Source organism: Nomascus leucogenys, chromosome 5 (genome assembly GCF_006542625.1).
Source record: "Nomascus leucogenys isolate Asia chromosome 5, Asia_NLE_v1, whole genome shotgun sequence".
NCBI classification, from domain to species: domain Eukaryota; kingdom Metazoa; phylum Chordata; class Mammalia; order Primates; family Hylobatidae; genus Nomascus; species Nomascus leucogenys.
Window position 1 is genome coordinate 53,030,351 of NC_044385.1, and position 19,612 is coordinate 53,049,962.

At 47.2% G+C, this 19,612-nt stretch overlaps 1 long non-coding RNA gene across 10 annotated transcripts in view; it reads left to right on the forward strand.

The window, feature by feature from the left end:
• The window catches only part of LOC105739765, a 67,268-nt gene extending 53,411 nt beyond the window's left edge, over positions 1-13,857 (forward strand). For 3 of the 10 annotated variants that reach the window (XR_004030111.1, XR_004030115.1, XR_004030110.1), the window contains one exon: positions 3,471-13,857. This is a non-coding gene — a long non-coding RNA (uncharacterized LOC105739765). The remainder of the gene's footprint in view (positions 1-3,470) is intronic. The other 7 variants (XR_004030117.1, XR_004030116.1, XR_004030113.1 and 4 more) reach the window with 7 other exon arrangements.
• Positions 13,858-19,612: the final 5,755 nt, after the last annotated feature.

The following is a 19,612-nucleotide window of genomic DNA, read 5'->3' on the forward strand; positions in this document are numbered from 1 at the left end:
AAAAAAAAAAAAAATCCCTGGTCCAGTAAGCCATTGCAAAGCATCTCTAGGAAGTTGACAAAGAAATGCTTTTTTTCTGCCTCACTTGTTGCCAATCACAGTAATAGCAATGGTGATTAAAAATGAAAAATGATGATGGCCTGCAGAATCGGGGAGGTCAGTGGCATCATTGATACGATTCACAAAGCAGACTCTCGGTGCCCGCACATCACTAGGAAATCTCTCTCCTATCGAGTAGATGACTACAGCATTCTTGGCCAGTAAAGCCAGTTGGAATTAGCCAACAGCAGATTGGTCTGGGCTGTAAAGATAAAAGGAATTATGCTGGGTAATTTTCGGAGGTACCTATGGGATCCTACCTCTGGCCACACAGTGGTCACCTCTCTCTGCTCATATGTTTCGGTGGGGATGGGGGGTTCCTCTTCCCCATGCTGTTCCCGTTGCTATCCAGGGAAGACTGGCCAATTCTGCTTCCTGTTATTTCTTCTTCTCCTCTATCCATTTGAGATGAGTCTCTAGGTTGGCTGTGAACAGCCTGAGGAATCCAGGGCTGTTTGGAAGAATCTGGTGTCTCTTCCTTCAAGGACCCTGACAGGTCTCAGCCCTCCAGCAGTACTACAGTGAGGGATGGCAGGGGGTGTTGGAGTGGAGAGATATCGACTTGGGTGCAGCTGGGGAGACTTAAGAGGAGCGAGCCAAGTCCCTCAAGAAGTGTTGGCTAGAGTCTCGCCAGCCCTGGCTGTAGGGCCGGAGCCAGACATAGCTGCTGGCTGTGCTTGGGAGTCTCAGCCCTCATATGTGCCGTGCATCCCTGGGCATAGCTCTTTGTGACCCCATTCCCACGAATAGCCCTGTCCTTGGTTAGATTGGGAAAACCAGAGTGGAAAGTAAAGGGGAGGTTGGTTTTGCTCCTGGTCATGCAGTTATCTCTGTGGCCTCTGATGTTTCCAGAATTGGGATTGGTGCTTCCCTGCTGATTTTCCTATTTTTGTCCCTCATCTGGTTCTTTTCCTCCTTGCTCACCAGCCTGGGTTCTACACACATGACATGGGGCATTGTGTGTTCCCAATGAGGATAGCAGAACAGTTGGTATCTCCTGAGAGAGGGGCCAGCGTGTCTGGCACTTTTTTCTTGAACCTTTGAATTTCTGAGGTCTGGGAATCAGGAGGCAGCATGGGGACTCTCCATCCAGGATCCAGCAGAGGTTAACAGAGCTGGTGGCTCTGGAGCTGAGGTGGTGTGGCTTGGCTGGGAGTTGTGGGGGAGAGGCCCTGCCAGGGGCCCTGATTGGTCAGTACCTTCTCTATTCCATTGAATCCTGGTCCAGTCAGCTCTGTGAATTGTTTAATGCATATCTTGGCTCTGTCCCCTGGCTCGAGTGTCCCTAAGGCTGCAGCCACAGCTTTAGAGAAGATCTGTACCTTGTGCTGGTCACTTTTTTGGGCGTGTTACCTCCCTCTGAGATATGTAAGAGATACCACCCTTTCCCACCAGCCTGCTGTCTGTGGGAGGCCCTCATTTTGCTTTGCTTTTCTGAGACTTGGAGTGACTGTGAGGAAAGCATGGACTGAGTTTGCTGTCTTGCTGGCTCCTTCCACAAGAGCTGCTCATGGGCTGATAAAGCCAGAGAACACCTCCAGGGCCCCATGGCCTGTGCGGAGCCTGGTACCATAGTGTATGTCAAGACTGTGGGGATGGACTGGAGACATGGGGGCAGATAGAGCCACGTGGGGAGGTGGTATGTGTGGTTAGATCACAGGAGCAAGTCCAGGAGGGTGTGGGAGGACAAGTCCAGTGCTCAGTCAGGGCTGCCTGTCATGGCCCAGGATGGATGTGTGCATCTCCTGTGAAGGATTTGCATCTCAGTGCCTGGTACTGAAGGTAGGATGGTGCCCCGATCAGGGTCTATAATGAGGCATGAAGGTATGAGATGGGCATCCGAGTTGTTGGTCCAAGGGAAACTGACCTTTTTTAAGGGCCCTCCTCTCCTTATCTGATTTCATCCTCAGAACAACCATATGACGTAGGGATCACTTCCATTTTATAGTTAAAGAAACAGATTAAGTGACTTAACCCAAGATTTTGGTAAGTGAGGTTGTTGAGATTTAAATGCATGCACTTCTTATTCCAAAGCCTCTACGTTATCTTTACTCTTTTGGGCTGAAGTCAGACATTTTTGTGAACTAAGATTCTCAGAGGACTGATGTGAACCAGAGTGAAAAGGCAGACACCCAAAGGAACTTTCCAGTCACTGGGGACAGTTGTGCCGCATTCCTTTTGGGGGAGGCAGGGCAGACGCAAATGCCCTTTGGTAGCCATGGACAGGCAGAGCTGAGTAAGGCCAGTACATGGCATCTGCTGCTGTGTACGGAGCCTCTGCTGTATGCCAGGGACTGTGCCAGGCGCTAGAGATACAGAACTCAACAAAGCCAACTCTCCACTTTCATGGGGCATACATTCTAGTGTGGAGAGACACCACTAATAATGATTTTTAAAAATAATTCAAAAATATACAGGATAGACATATATGGAGATTGTGTGGGGATGAAAAGGGGGACCCCCCACACACATAAGGAGGAGAATCCAGATGATGGCCAGAGGGATCTAGAGACTTAGGACCTCAGCCACCTGAAGCCACATCAACTGAGCTTTCCTTCATGGAGTTAGGACTGACACAAACTAACCCCCTCTTTTTTCCTAATAACTTGGGAAATCCATCCAAGGTCCCCATAGCTTACAGGAACTTGTCGTGAGTCAGGGATCAAGGTGGAGTAGATGTCAAGCCTTTGGTCTCCAGCAGACCAGTTCTCTCCTGTCTGCCACAGTTGCCATTGGCCTTCTGCCTCACACCCTCCCAGGCACCAGCTAACTTCTTTCCTCAGCCTGGTCACTGTGCCCCATACTTGTCCATGCAGCACAGGGAAACGTGCAGGTTAGGTCTTTGCCGAGCCACTGGTCGAATGTTTCTGCAGAAGGCTGGTTCTGAACTCAGCCTGTCCTGCCAGAACGAGCCGTTCCCAGAGCTAATCGTCTCACGATAGGGAAGTGATGGGCACCAGGCATAGAGAAGTGACCTGTGCCAGATGCTTGGTTGAGCTGTGTCTTGAGAGGCAGAGGCAGGTTGGTGGTGCTGGGGACAGGGCAGGCATGTGTCATGTGTTCAGCGCATGTAGCTCCAGGGCTCGGGACTTGTTTACTTGGTGGAAGAGGCAGCGGACCTGCGGAGTCAGGCCATGTGATTCTTCGCTCTTTGGCTGATCATGGACAGCTGACCCACCGGACTGCACACACTGCCATCTGCTGCCAGGGGTCTGAAGTTGCACAGGGATGAGATAGTGTAGTTGGGGGTGCTCAGGGAGGAGGAGGGTCAGGAAAGTGGGGTTTGTGTTGCTCTGTCTTGAGGAGTCAGCCGACCTCGATTCTGGTCCTAGCTCTTGTTGGTAAAAACTCACTCACTTTCCTCCTTTCAGCTCCAGTTTCATTATCTATGAAATGAGGGGATGGAACCAGAATCTCTTTGGAGGTTCCAGCTCTATCCTGGGGCCTCCCTGAATGTTCATGGAGATGTTCCTCAGCCAATAATTCAAGGTGAGGAAAACTAGGCCCAGGTTTCCACAACAGAAGGGGAGGGATCTTGATGACCTGTCTCAGAGCAGCTGAAGAGGTACTGTCAGAATCAGGGTGGGTGGGTGGGAGGAGGTAGTTTTTAAAGAACCTCCCAGAAGTGGAAGCAGAGGACTGGAGGTTTCGCGAAGGTTTTGATGAGGATCCACCAGGTGGTAGGGGACATGGCTACGGGCTTCCCCCAGGAGGCTTGTTGGAGATGGGGTTATGTGGGAGCTGCTGGGGGGGCCTGCTGTCCTGCAAGGGGCTGACCCAAGGGACCCTGCTCTAGGAAAGATGCTCCGTCCTGTCTGGCCCTAAACCCTGGAGAGAGAATGCAGCTGTGGATTGAGGGAGAGTCTGTGACCCTTGCTGTCAGGAAGTTTTCCTTTATATTTAGCCTTCTCTTTTCATGTGTTTTTTGAGGCCCTCGACTAAAAAATTAAATTTTAAAAAATAACAATGAAAAAATAAAAAATAAACAAAAATATCTCAGAGCCACTGGTTCCATTTTGGCTTTGTAGTCTTGAGTCACTCTTAAAAAGATAGCAAAATAAAACACATGCAGGAAAGCTGAAGGTCCCAGGCCCAGCCAGACGGAGGCTAGGAGTGGCTGGGACTCTGGCCTAGCCTCTCCATGGCAGCGTTAGTCCCAGACATACACCACTTCTGCAAGGCTGTGTGGGTAGGAGGCCCTGGGGCTGAGGGGGCACATTGTGCAATCTGCTAAGCAGAATGTAGAGTTTTAAAATAGCTACATTTCTCCAAGACACTATCTGCTTGCCGCTTTGTGGGGTGTTTACCTGGGATTAATAATAGCTGAGTGCCACCCCACTGCCAGTATGGAATAGCAAACAACAATCTGGGCTAGGACTCAGGCAGGAGAGGAATGGAGTAATAACCATCGTATCAGCTCACATAGTTCTTTTCACACTTGCTGGCTCATTTGGTCCTCACACAACCCTGAAAGGGTAGGTGGTCTTATCCTTGTCGTTGGTAAAACTGAACCAGAGAGTCAGTCCTGCCAAAATCTGACTGCCTGTAGCTGCTTCTCGTGGGTCTCCCATCCAGGTCCTCTGACTTCAGCTGTCGTTTCTCTGGGTTCTGACTAGTGGGGCGGGGACAGAAGTAGGGGAGTGGAGTCTTTGGCAGTTTCCTTAATTTCTGAAGGCCTTAGAGGGCCTAGAGATGCCTTTTCTATGTGTTGAATGGGCAACGAAACCTCAGCATGTCCAGGTTCTCCAACTCTGATTCTTCAGACTTCTTGGAGCTCTTCTGAGAACTGGCTTGCACTTCTTGGCTGGGAAGCCAGCCACTCACCATGTGTTCTTGGAGCGGTTTCCTGCATTTGGAAGCTTCTGGAATATGTGATGCATCAAACCACTGTGACACATCTGTATGGCACCTCACGCCTATGCACACAGGCATGCTTCTGCTGAGTGCAGCTCACTTAGAGATGAGGCCCAGCGTAGGGTCTTTGAAATTTTTCCAACACGTTGGTAAGAGATGCCCTGAGCCTTGCCCAGCATGCATGTTGTGTGTATGGTACCTGTTTGCTGGCTAATGTACAGCGCCTGCTGGAAGCCTTGGCTAATGTACAATGTAAAGTAAGGGACTAGAAACACTGGCTTTAGCTCTGAGTGTCTGCTTCATGATTGACTTGAAAAAGTAGGGCTTACCCACAGAGAGAAAGGTGGGTAAGAGAACTCGTGGGTGTCAGTTTTCCTTAAAGGCAGAGCATAAACCCCCACTCTTTATAAGGGCTGCTAAGGTGGAGTATTGGACAGCAGGACTTCTTGGCCAGTTAGCCCTCTTGAGTGACCTTTGTTTAAATAGACCCAGAACTTGTATGAAGGAGGAAATAATGGTTTATCTTTATTTACAGCGGATTTAGCCACAATGGTTTAGGCTTTTTCTGGGGGGTATTCCTTTAGGACAATTGAGGTTGGACAGGGGCAGCATGCATATGTGTCTCTAAATGTCTGTCGTTTGGTATTTCCTGAATGCATCCTTGGCTCATACAGAAACCCTGTGATGGGGAATCCACAGCAGAATTGTTTTAGTGGATGAAGCCTTCTGTAGCTTCATGTGTGAAGATTTGTCATGTTGGATCCAGTTCATTCTGTCCACTTGAAGGATGGAAAAGAGAGTGGGCAGAACTTGCAGCAAGGAGAGTGATTTGGGCTAGACTTCTGGGAGAACTGTGCATCGCCTCTGCTGAGGGTTTCTGAGGAAAGATGAAGCCTCTTTATTTGAGGCAGGAGACTAGGTGTCCTCCACAGGATTCTCCCAGTCCCAAGTCTGTGGCACTTTTTGAGACAGTCCCTGGAACAGCATGAGGTTTGGGTGCCAGGATCTAGAGCAGGCATTTCTCTCCATCTTTCCCATCTGCCTTCAAGACAGGCCCAAGCTGGATGCAATTGAGGGGATGCATGGGCAGGGTACACCAACGTGGGCGTCGAACCTGGAACTTTGACCTTGTCTCCCTTTACAGAGAGAACTTCTGGCACTGATCTTATAGGAACTGGTGTTATTTGCATATAAAATAAGAGAAAGGCATGTTGTCCCTCATCTTTTCCAGGAAAGAGCCCTGAGCTGCTCTAATCCTATGGTGGGGAGGGAGGAGGGCCGTGTAGAGGATGCAGGGCCAGACATGGTTTGCTGGGAAGAAGGTAGGAGGTGGGAGAAGAACATCCCAGGGCAGGCCCACAACTCTGGGAGCCACAGACATTGCCTGCTATGCTAAAGGCAAAGGGATGTGTTCAAATAGGCCTACTATTTAGAGGTAACCCACAGTCTGAAATAAATCAGTTAATGGCTAAATGAGAGTTGTATTAAATATGGAAAATCATATTTTTTGTGTGTCATCACCACCTACAGATTTAGCATCAACAGGCCCGAAAGGCTGAGGACACTGAAATGGGCCCTGTCCATAAGATCATGCTTATTTTATAATGACTTTTTGTCTCTTTTAGTTCCTTTTTCCCACTCTTTCTTATTCCTTAGGTCTACGTGAATATTTACTTATGCAGTTGTGTTATTTCCTTGGGGTACAGTTCTTCCAGTGTCATTGGCACCAATGAATATGTGACTTTGATTTCAAGTGTAAACAAACCACTGGTTCACGGCAGGCACGAGCCGTCTCTGAGACAAGGGCTCCAGCAGCTGCCTACAGATGTCCTTCCCCCAATAGCCCTGGACTGTTTCGGCCAGACGCCTGAGACGAGAGTCAAGGGTGTTCTTGCAGAGACCTGCTCAACCGCATGTCATGTGTCCTCCCTGGAGGGTGGTGCTCATACATGCATCTTCCAGCGTTATTAGCTGGTACTGCTTTTCAGCTTGACCCGAGGAGTGGTATTAGAAGTTTGAGACCGTACATCCCTTGCTAGGTGAGAAGGGGGTCAGAGAGGACAGGCACAGACAGAAGAAGGGGAACGCAGGCTCTGGCCACTAGCCTCTCTCAAGACAGGTGAACTTTGTGTTAAGCGAACTCATTTAATCTTTTGGGCCTAATAGAAGTTATTTGTATTTTCTCTCCTTCTCTCTTTTCCCTCCTCTCTCTCACTCACCCTCCCCCCACTCCCCAGCCTCCAAAGAATTTAATCTGCTGGACAACAAACAATACTGTTATAAAACTTTGAAAACAAGAGGGCGCGGCCTCCCTGACGAGGAGAAGGGCATGCCGGGTAACGGCCTGAGGGAGCGTGCCAGGCCTGAGATGGAGCCGGGCGAGAGCCCAGTTGGCTGGGTACCTGGGCGCCTGCCCCTGCATAGCCCACTAGCCACGCCATCCCCAGGCCAGAGGGGAAGGAACCGAAACAAAAGGAGGGGCAGAGAAACCCTTGAAAAGGGAAGTTGCACATGTTCTCCTCTCTCTGATCTGATGGGAATGCACTAGACTGTGAAACTTCCTCCTCCACCTCTTCTCCCGAGCTCTTCCCTCCCTCTTACCATCCTTCCTCCTCTCTCCTCCCTCCTTTCTCCTCCTTCCGCCTCCTCCCTTCTCCTGCCACTCACTGTTCTTGAGCCTGGCAGACAGAGGTCCTGATAGCAGAATGAGGCTGGAATAGCACCGTAGGTGCAGCTACCAGCTGGGCCAGCCAAAGGGGAAGGAGAGAAAGTGGGCTCGCAGTTGGCTTTGGACTCAAATCTACCCTCTGTCTGGCCCAGCCTCCCTCCATTCTATTAGGGAAGTGGAACCACGTCATGTCACAGGGTGTGCCCAGTCCATGTGTGTGGACCAGGTGTGTGCGCAGGTACTGGGGAGAACTGCCACTCGGAGGTTAGTTCAGGAAGCACCCTGGGCTTCCTGGTGCTCCCCTTGGTCTGTGCTCTGCTCTGGGGAGGCCGTTTGACTTGTTGAAATGCCGTCTCCTTTGAGATGCTGTGCTCTCCCTCCAGGGAGGAGCAGAGGCTGTGCTGCAAGAGGCTGGGGCGTGTCTCTGGAGGAGCTCTTGGGAACAGGAACGTGCTTCTCCCAGCGAGAGCAGCCATGTCGTCTTGTGAGTGTGGTGCCTGGTAGGATACTGCGTCTGTTAGTTACTTCTCGGTGGCTGAAGGAGGTCACCAGCTCTGCCTGGGGGAGGTGGAGAAGCTGGGCTTTGGGGCATCTCCCTCCCTACCTCCAGAGTTAGATTTCACCTGAGACTGTGGTTTCGCTTTTGAGTCCATCTTCACTGAGTCAAGCAGATGATTTAGGAATGACCAGGGAGCAGCATTGGTGGTTTGCCTTTGGATCTGCATTGGTTTGGACCCATGAACTCTGTGGTGGGCATTGTGTTTGTGTAATAGACCATTGGTATGCTCATTTTTCCTCTTGCAGAAAGCACTAGCTTCCTTGAAAGCAGTTCAGGGCCATGCCCATCGTTCTGTGCCAGAGCTGAGCCCTTCTACTGGGGGAACATGGAGACACTCGAGCTCCAGTCTTCATTCCACTCCTCCTCCTTCCCTTTGCCCTCCACTGTCTCCTGCTGTCCCCCCAGCTCATCCCAGGGACAGGGTAACCTTGGTGCATCCTCCCATCCAGCCAGCAGTCCCGACCCAGGGCCCCTGCGCCTGGACTGAGTCTGGGGTTTATGTCAGTAGTGTTAAGGGAGGCATGGAAAACTGAACTTTCAGGAGTGCAGCTGCCTAGGAACATAGACCTCCATACCTCTGACCCAGGGGAAACTGGAAAAACCGATGCTGGGTCCACGTAGACTTGAAAGACTGTTACTTCTTGCCTTGTTACCTGAGTAGCCATTTGAGGGACCCTGTGGGTTTGGAGGATGTGATTCCCACACTGGGGCTCAGGGCCTGGGAAATGCAGTGGTCCCTGGGTTCTGAGTCCTCCTTTGAAGGCCACCCTGCCAGAAAGGAAGAGCCTGATGGAGGTTTCTGGGGACTTTGGGCCAGCCAGTAACTCCTTGCTCCCTCTGCTCCACCCTTGGCCCCTCATGTATATATCCTTCCTTTTATCACCCTTCCCTCTGATTCACAGCCCCCACCCTGACAGCTAAAGACAGAATGCCCAGGCTGCTGCCTAGAATGACAGGAAGTTGGGCTGCTCTTTCAGTTTATACGTGCAATGGCCTGGAACTGTCTCTTGAGGGCAAGACATTCCCCTTTTACAAAAGAGCCTTCCCCAGGCCCCTCTCTCACCAAAATGAGCTCTTCCTTGCTGCCAGGAGCCCTGAAATCAGCATTCCCAGAGGAAAGAAGATGGCCATCTGGGCTTGGCTTCCGGCTCCCCCCATCTGGCTGGAACACACATCAGTCACGTAAGTAGCTGTGACTCAGCACCCAGCACTGCCTTGGCAGAACCTTCCCACGTTCTGGATTTGCACACACTGTGGTAGCTAGCGCAGCACAAGCAAGCAGGGTTAGGTAACTGGGGACCAGTGTCTGTTTGTTCAGTGGGTTTGCTTATGGATTTCAGAAACAAGGATTCCCTCATCTTCCCATTTTCCTCCCATGTTATTTTTTAGGTACCATGCTAGGCTTTAAAGACAAATCATCATTTATAGAATGAAGTAGAAGCTGTCTTTGCAATCTCCAAACTGTTTTTAACCAACAGCCTGTAGATTGTATTTAACCCTCAGATGTGTTTGGCCTGCACGGGTTTTTGTTTTTGTTTGAGACAGGGTTTCACTCTGTAGCCCAGGCTGGAGTGCAGTGGCACGATATCAGCTTGCACAACCTCTGCCTCTCGGGCTCAAGCAGTTCTCATGCCTCAGCCTCCTGAGTAGCTGGGACTACAGGTGTGTGCCACCACACCTGGCTAGGGTTATTTTAATGTATCTGATTTTGCATGCATTTAGACAAAATATGGCCTCTCCAGTTCACTGTATTTCTGCTGCATGCTGTTGCTGCTTCTCTGTCTCAGGTTTCCTGCCCAAGCCCTCTGAGAGCATTTGAACGTGCTGTGAGCAGCCTACCTCAGCCTCCTGTCTTTACACATGAAGACACTGAGGCCCATTCAGGGCAAGTGGCAGGTCCCTGTTCTCAGAGTTGGGGCCAAGCAGGTATTAAAACCATTGTGTTCTGATTCACTGTGTGCCCAGGCAGATTAATGCCCTGGTGTGAGGTCGAGAAGCCTCCAGGTAGAATATGGGGACAGAAGTGGACCAGGTTGGAGTATAGCTCCCACACCTTTTCCCTGCGTGGCAGCACTCACAAGACTGACATGCCCACCCTTCTGGGTGGGTGATTTTCCTCCCCAGACAGCCCTGCCAACCCTTTCACCTTCGGCCAGTTTGTTTGGAGTCATTAGGCTGAGGTGGGTAAAACCCATCACCCTCCTTGGATGGCAGAGCTCTCAGCAGGCTGGGATTTTCATGGGCTGCCTTCTTACAGGTCTAGGTGGCCTTCGGGCATGGTGCCAGGGAGAGCAAGCCCCTTCCAGCCCTTACCAAACTAACTGGCTGCTTCCTACTAGGGAACAGCCACCAGCTTGTTTCAGCAAAGAGTCATTGCTCAGCTGACTCTGAGAGGAGAAAACTGGTTCTGTTGGGAGAGCTGAGACCTGAAGGACCCCTTTTATCCAGCGGAATTGGAAAGGCAAAGGATTTCAATACTAACATGATTTTTTCTCCACTTCTTTTAGAGTGTTTAATTAAAGTGATGCATTGTTAATGGCTTCTTATCTCTTCTTCCAGAGAGTTAAGAGTTAAATTTTAGAATCCAGGAGTGGGGACCCAGACTCTGGCTTCTGTTAACTCCCTCAGTGGCAGTGGCGCCCTGCTGTGCACAGCCCCTCTGCTGTACTCCGAATGGTCCCTTACGGGTAGCAGGAGAGACATTAAATAATCACACTGATGACCAAGTGAGATAAGTGGTTTCTGAAGGAAAGAACTTGAAGCTGGCGAGGACCACTTAACCTTCTAGCAAGGGCAGGACTCAGGGAGGCTTTCCTGAGCTGCGGGGAGGATGACTGAGGTTCCCTGGAGTGGTGGTGGGTGGGGGCGGGGCTGAGGGGTGGTAGCTAAGGGAGGGTGAAGGAGAGTATTCCAGAAGAGACAACAGCTTAAGCAGGGCCTTGCCATAGAGGAAGGTGCTTTCTGATCACTGCGGGACACCTGTGTGATAGCCCCTAGGGAGGGTGTTTGTGGATACTGGTAACTAAAAGTTGACAAGGAAGAGTGGTTAAAAGGAAAAGCAGAAAAGTGAGAATCTCATCAAATCCCCTCATTTGACAGGATTTGGACTCCCAGTAGTAACTGTCCTTAAACACTCACTCCAGACCTTACAATCCTGGCTGTTACCTGGTTAACAAGCCCCAGGTGTTGGCTACAGGTGTCATCACTGAGAGCCCTTGTGTGCAGATGTGCCCCAGCTCTCCCACCTGTGACTGAGGCCGGCGAGTCCCACCGTGGGCCGTAGAGCCTAGCGCTGGTGTCAGAATTGCTTGTTGTAGGTTCATCTTCAGCCTCTTTCCCACAGCCACAGCCATGCTGGGGAAAGACGGCAAAGGCGCTAGAGGAGCAGGAGAACAAAGCAAGCTGCCCCAGACCACCCGGCCTTCGCAGAACCCAGATCATGCTCCTGTCTCCCCCTAAGTATAACGTGTTATGTAGTCAGTATGATCCCATTCAGTGCAGAAGTATCGCTTAGGAATTTCCTGCCCCACCCACCCTGTTTTGTTCTTAATGAAGTTCAAGAACAAAACGAGATGATAGTCAAGTTATGGAGCAGGCTGCAGTGGGTACAAGGGCAGAAACACAGTCTTTGGAGTTAGACCTGGGATCTGCATTTATTGGTTGTGTGACTGCAGACAAGTTATTTAGCCTCATTAAGGATGAATTTCTTCGCAAAAATTGGAATAATACCTGCCCCATACGACTGTTGTGAGAATTAAATACCACAACTTTTGATGTTCAAATTCTATTTCTTCTCCTTCTAGCAACACATACTGTTAGTGCCAGGAACCATAAAAATTATAAGCCTGTATCTAGAGGCCTGAAAGAAACCTAAAATATACAGTTTCTACTCTGTCTCTTTTCTCTTGGTTATGGTATCAGAGGAAATACACATATTTTCTTAGCTTCAGACAACCAAAAAAGATGATGCAGTAAGGAGATGGGAAATCTAATTTGGAATACAGTGTGCAAATCTTATTTTCAAGCAGATTTTGAAAATAAAACTCAATTCTTATGTTAGAGGATTATCTGCTTAATACAATTATAGGGTACCAGTTTTTAAAGTCACATCAGAAGTTAAATAAGATTGCAGATTGACGGGGTCACATTTGAATGTTCTGATACTTACATATGGGGTGGGAAGGAGGAACGCATGCTCTTCTCAAGTAAGACACATAGAAGAGTTGTCCTGGCCCAGGTGAGACTCACCGTTGTGTAGCTGGAGCTTCATTCCACAGGCAGATAGGATGCTTGTGTCCTGATGAAGTAAGAGAATATATCTGGAAACACTTTGTATACTGTGAAATACTATACAAATGCAGGGCAGTACAAATGTAAATATTAATGTATTTTAATAATAATTTTAGCTATTTTATTTCATCATATATAATAATTTGTAGTGACTGGTGTGAAGTTAAATAGAGTTAACCTAGAATTAATGAGTTTTGTATTGCTCTCATCTATTTGAAGCATCAGCTGTGCCTTTCATGTTGCTTTGCGCAGCCCTGTGTAACCTCCTCTGTGCCTTTCCCATGGAGCACTGTGTCATATCACAAGTAGAACTGCAAGAAGATATTTCTCCTCAGGGCAGAGGCTGGGTCTTCCGATTGAATCTCCCTTCTTTCTTCATTGAGATCCTCTTCTTCTGGAAGCTGGTTTCACATGGTGGCTTAGATTTTTCCATCTTTGTATCTAGCACCATTTGAAATCAGTGTTTTAGGAGTAAGAATTGCAGCACAGCCAAGGGTGGACTGCAGAGGAACTGCTGCTCATGGGACTGGCTCCTCTCCTCTTGCCACTTGAGTCTGTTCGAGAAGTCCAGGGAAGAACTTGAAGAGCAAAATACACTCTTGAGTTTGTTGGGTTTGGGGAGAGGTGACAGTAGGGAAGGGGGTTGTGTTTAAAATAAACACAGTGGCTTGAGCAGGGGCAGAGGTTGTGATGCTATTTCTGTTGACTCCTAGCAGCCATCACCAGCATGAATGTGTTGGTAGGGCCTTCGAGTGTGGCGATTGTCATATTCTGTTGGATAACAATATATTGGGTATCGATTGTCATGGGGCAGGGGAGAGGGGAGTACACCTGGAGGACCATTTTGTCCACATCGGCACCGTCAGTCTGCTGTTAGAGGATGCCCTGGAGTATTCAGCGTCGATTGCGGGGCACCCGAAATCAAACTTGCCACCTGGACTGTCGAGGTGCAGACCTTGGGAGTACCACTGGCCCATCTCTTACACAGGCTGACCGATTTCTCCTGGTGTTCAGAGTCTGTTTTTGTCTAGCACCATTTGAAATCGGTTATGATGTAGGGGGAAAAGCAGCAGCCTCGAAGCCTCATGCCAAGTCTGGGCAGCAGCAGCCTGTGGTTTCCTGGAAGATGGATGGGCAGAGAAAGGGGAAGATCATGCTTTTCCCTACTAACTTCTTTAACTGCATGTATGATACATTATTGCAGAGGTAAGAGATAGTTTAATGGATTTTTAAAAACAAATTACTATAATTTATCTGATGTTCTCAGTTGCATTTTGCTGAAATGTAGTGCTATTCTAAATTCTGTAAATTGATTGCTGTTATCTTTCTGTTGAGAAGAGTCTATTCATGCATCCTGACCTTAATAAATACTATGTTCAGTTTATCATGTCTGTTTTTCATCTGTTATTTCCCATTCATAATTCTGTGATGATAAGAAGTGGGTCCTGAAAAATTAATTGGCTATGCAGATCTTGCCTACTTCATAAAGAATTTGAAGTAGGTTACAGCCAGCCAGACATTAAAAATGAAGCCCATTAAGACAAGAATGAAATTCTATGAGCCAAGAAATAAAATGAGAGACTAAGATTGGGGAAGAGAAGAAATGTTAAAGATCAAGGCTAAGGGATACTCCCTACCGAATGGGAAAACTCCTGGGTTCCACCTGGGCTGTAGACACAGCCCTTCTGCCAGCAACTGTTCCTGCAAGCAGCTTGTGCTCAACTAAACATACTGTCACGTGGTTCCTTGAAGGGGCACAGCACTGATTTCACTTGCATTATAAAAGATTGAGTGGTGCTTTGACTATTAGTTTATGTCAACACTTGAAAACAAGGTGAGCCAGTTTTTATTCGTGTTTGTTTGTTTGTTTGTTTGTTTTAGACGGAGTCTCACCCTGTCACCCAGGCTGGAGTGCAATGGCACCGTCCCTGCTCACTGCAACCTCTGCCTCCCGGGTTCAAGCAATTCTGCCTCAGCCTCCCGAGTAGCTGGGATAACAGGCGTGCGCCTCCACGCCCAGCTAATTTTTGTATTTTTTAGTAGAGACAGGGTTTCACCATGTTGGCCAGGCTTGTCTTGGACTCGTGACCCTGTGATCCACCCACCTCAGCCTCCCAAAGTGCTGGGATTACAGGCGTGAGCCACCGCACCCAGCCCAGTGAGCCAGTTTTGTAAAGGTATTCAGAGATTAGCCAGATTTGATTTGATAGGGGATCAAGCTTGTAGGATCTTCAGGAAGGCAGGCTGTGGCCCCTTGATCAGGCTTTTTGCACAGGAGGTGCATGACTGTGAACTGCCCGCAGTACAACTCTTTTAAGCCAGTGGCTTGCAATAAATGATGGCAGATCAGCCACCTAGGAAGCCATTTCTAAGCCCAACCCACTGCCACAGTCTTCCCCTAGATGGCTGCCCTGCCCAGTGGCTGAGAGTGGGGGGCAGAAGCAACATTTGCTGGGAAGACTTTCCAGTATATGTGTTGCACCCCCTCACTGCAGCTGCAGTGCTGTTTCAGGCTGTTGATGGAAGAACCCATGTTCTAATCCCCAGGATGTGGTGGGAAGACCCTAAGTGGTGGTGTTAGTTAAGACCGTAAGTTATATTGTTTTGTTCACTTCCCACTGAGATAGGCTACAATAGTATTAAATACCTATAGGTCAGACATCTTTGGGGTCTGTTGTACTACCTACCAATTAAACAGTTTTTGATCCACCTACCACGCTCAAAGCTCCAGCCTAGGTGTTGCAAATACAAACAAGACAGACTTTTGCTCTCAGGAGGCCCTGATTCCAGTCCTCAAATGAGTAAGTGTGAAATCGAGTTCAGCATTAAAGCACAAAAACAATGATTTTGAGACATCTTTTCTATAAAAGAAGTTTATGGTACTCTCATTGAATGCTTAAATAGTGCCACATTGCTAAGTCGTCAGAAGCAAAATGTAACTGCGGTGCCTCTCAGACAGGATTATTTTGGATGTGGACAGCTCTTTATCTAAAATTGCCATTCTGAGGTGGTTTTGCACAATAAATTGGTAATTATGTAGAATGTTTCTTCCAGAGACAACATCTTGAATCGGGTTTAAGAAGCCATGCTGTCAACCTAGGTGGAAAATGCTTTGTAGGACATGGGTCCTGCTTATCTAAATTTTACCAGATTTTATTAGCTGTGAATTTATAAGCGGGTCTTGGTGAATAGATAATGAAAAAAATTATTGAGTGGGGAGGCTTATTAGACTGACAGCACCTTCAAGCCTCATGCAAGTTGGACTGGAAAATCCCACCTGTGGAAGTAAACACTGATGGGGCCTTAATAAACGTGGATGAGACAAGTCAAATATTTGGCCAATTTAGGTGAAACAGAAATAAGTTTAGAACTGGGCAATTATTTGTGTAACATACTGGCCCAGACCTTCGCTTTGAGAAGCTGGTGTGTAGTTTCAGGAGAGTACCTGGCAGACTAATGTGTCCATACTTCGATGGAGCTTGAGAGTTTTCCTTGAACACAAAAGTTGTATTTTTTAGTTTATTCTAGTATGATGGTGCCCTACCCTATCTTCCTATTCAGTTCACCCAAAGAGCCTTTAAATTAGTGTTCCCTGGGTCCCATCCCTAGTCTCTGGTTTTGCTGGTCTGGGAATGGGCCTGGACATCACTGTTGTTTTAAAGTTGAGAGCCTCTCTTCTGTGGTCTTGTTCCTAAAATGCTTTACTATTCAGTGTGGTCTGAGGGCCCCCAGCATTGGTGTGTTAGTTTCCCGTGGCTGCCCTAAAAAATTACCACAAACCTGGTGTCTTAAAACAACACACATTTATTTGTACAGTTACAGATGTCAGAAGCCTGCAGTCAGCTCACTGGACTGCAAGGGCCACCCGCCCTCTCAGAAGCACCGGGAGAGAACAGGTTTTCTTGCCTTCAGCTGCTAGAGCTGCGTTCTTTGGCTTGCACCCCCTTCCTCCGTCTTCCAAGCCAGCAGGGCAGTCTTTTGCTTCAGTGACCATGTTGTCTTCTGGCACAGTCAAATCTCCCCCTGCCTCCCTCTTGGAAGGACCCTTGTGATTACATTTAGGGCCCCACCTGGATAATCCAGGATAATCTCCCTATTTCAATTTTCTTAATCTCATCTGTAAAGACCCTTTTACCATATCAAGTAACATTCACAGGTTCCAGGTATTAGGACTTGGATATCTTTAGAGGCCATTATACAGCCCACCACAAACAGCAGTCCTTAGGCACTCATTAGAAATGCAGAACCTCAGGCCCCAACCGATACCTTTCGAATCTTCTGATTCTAATTTAAGAAAATCACCATGTCACTCACTAGCACACTAAGATTTGAGAAGCATGATGCTATGGGAACCTAACCAAAGAATTCTTAAGTCCCAACTTAAATACAAGTTTACAGAGTATTTTTCCTAGGAACGCTTTCAGGTGGAGGAGATTAATCAGACGATAGATAATTTTCCTGAACACCATTCTGAAGTGCTTCTCTAAGCATTTGTTCCTGAATTCTCTCTCAATGAAGCCACAAGCCCCAAACACCAGGATTACTGTTTACAGGGGTTCCTGCTTACAGTAGTTTAGCACAGGGTTTGCCACTGCAGCATATTATTATAGTTGAGTTTTGTAAAAAGCTACATGAGAGAGGTAAATCTTATAAATGGAGGTGGAGTCTCCTAACATCAGTTTTACCACCTCTGTACAGGTTTCCCTGGGCTATGTACTATCAAATCAGGAATCGGGATGGGCGGCTTTTTCAACTGTTAGCTATACTTTCGGCAATTTGTTCAAACGTTCTGCTGGTATGTGAGCGGGAAGGAAAAATTGTTTATTGACCACAGATCCACAATATTATACTTCTCCTATACTTAAGCAATAAGGGACAGCATTTAAAACTCTTTTAAAAATGTTAATCTTGGCTGGGCACAGTGGCTCATGCCTGGAACCCCAGTAATTTGGAACACTGAGGCAGGCAGATTGCTTGAGGCCAGGAGTTTGAGACTAGCTTGGGCAACATGCGAAAGCCCGTCTCTACAAAAAAAAAAAAAAAAATACAAAAATTATCCAGGCATGGTGGTGCACACCTGTAGTCCCAGCTGTTGGGGAAAGCTAAGTTGGGAGGATCCCTTGAACCCAGGAGGTTGAGGCTGCAGTGAGCTGTGATTGAGCCGCTGAGCTCCAGCCTGGGTGACAGAGCGAGACCCTGTGTCAAATAAAAAATAATTTTGATTTCACGGAAGAAGGAGAAGAGGACTAGTCTTATACCATATCCCAAATGAAATTTAAAATGTCTTCTGGGAATCACAGCAATGACTCAAACTTTTGAATAGTGACTAAGTTTGAGCTGGTAAGGAAGGGATTGTCAAATGCCGTGACAGTCCACAGGAGGGCAGCAGTGCTCCGATTTACAAAGGATTAGTCATACTAGTGTAACCTTTTCTGAGTGAGCCTAGAAATTCTGATGAAAACAGTGTAGTCCAGGAAAAAAAAAAATCCATATGTACAATCACTCAATTTTGAATCATTTCTGGAAGTTATTAGACTCCATGTTAAATCCTACTTAAGTACAAGTATGCAAAATTTAATGCAGAAAAGCTCATTCTTGGTTAAAATGTTAGCTGAAAGACATTACTAAGTTTTAGAATACCATAGAGTTGACTATTTCCCACAAACCCTAAAATCTACTTTAACACCACAAATTCGTATTCCTTCAAATCTCAAGTCCCTTCAGCATTCTTACAGATTTATTGTTAGTTACCTTACAAAGTAACTAACTCTTCCCCATGTATTTTATCCCAATTTAAAAAATACATTACAGTCTCAAGGTCACATAAGATTTTCCAAAATGCTCTATTCATAGTCAATATAATTTTCAGGCTGGGTGCGGTGGCTCATGCCTGTAATCCCAGCACTTTGGGAGGCCGAGGTGGGCCGATCACCTGAGGTTGGGAGTTCGAGACCAGCCTGATCAACATGGAGAAACCCCGTCTATACTAAAAATACAAAATTAGCTAGACGCGGTGGTGCATGCCTGTAATCCCAGCTACTCAGAAGTCTGAGTCAGGAGAATCGCTTGAACCCAGAAGGCAGAGGCTGCAGTGAGCCAAGATCGTACCATTGCACTCCAGCCTGGGCAACAAGAGCAAAACTCCGTCTCAAAATATATATATAAAATACATATATATATATATATAATTTTCACCTAGTGTTTTATTAAACAGAAAGATTGCTTCTGTATTTTTATATTTATTTGAGACAGTGCTTCTGTATTTCTAAACCACAGATAGCCTTGTTCAGTTAGCCAAACAACAAAATCTTAATTCAAGTCTTCAATGAAATTTTCTGATTAAATAGGCTGAATTAAGAAAGCCATAATTTCCTTCTATAAATATAAGCCTTTAACGTCTATCTTTACAAGTTTATATAGAAAAACTGACTATGGGGCTTGAGATTTACTAATGCATGGGTTTTCAACCTTAGCTGCACATTGGAATCATTTAGGACGCTTGGAAATCCCTACATCCAAACCACATCCCAGATCAATTACACTAGAAATCTCTAGGGGTGGGACCCAGGTGTCCATAAATCTCCCCTGGTGATTGCAATGTGCAGCCATGGCTGAGAAACACTGAAGCCTGCTCTGAGAAATTTAGCAATCTGACTTAATTCAAATCTGCAGAGAGAGCAACAATGATTTTTGCAGAAACAACCAAATCCTACTAGTTACATAAATTTTATACTTTGTTGGGACTTGGGTTTTTATTTAGCTCTACATATGCGTTAATAGGATGCAGAAGATGTATCTTCTACTGGACACATGTATATATAGATGCCTAAATGTGGCTATCCCAAGGTTAGGTAATAATAAAGACTGTAAGAGCTGGGCAGAAATCAGGCACAGTTTCATGAAGGGTAATATCTGAGCTGGGCCTTGGAAGATGCATAGGATCTCAACAGGACAGTAGGTGTTTCAAGCAACAGTGAACAAGGAATACAGCAGAAAGCACAGGGGAAATGGTCAGGCTTGACTGAGAGTAGGTTATTTGAAGAAGTGCAATAGAAAAGGCTTGGGGAAGAAAGTTGGGATTTAATTGTAAAAGGACTTCATCCAGTAGGTAATGTGATGTCACTGGATATCTCTGTGCAGTA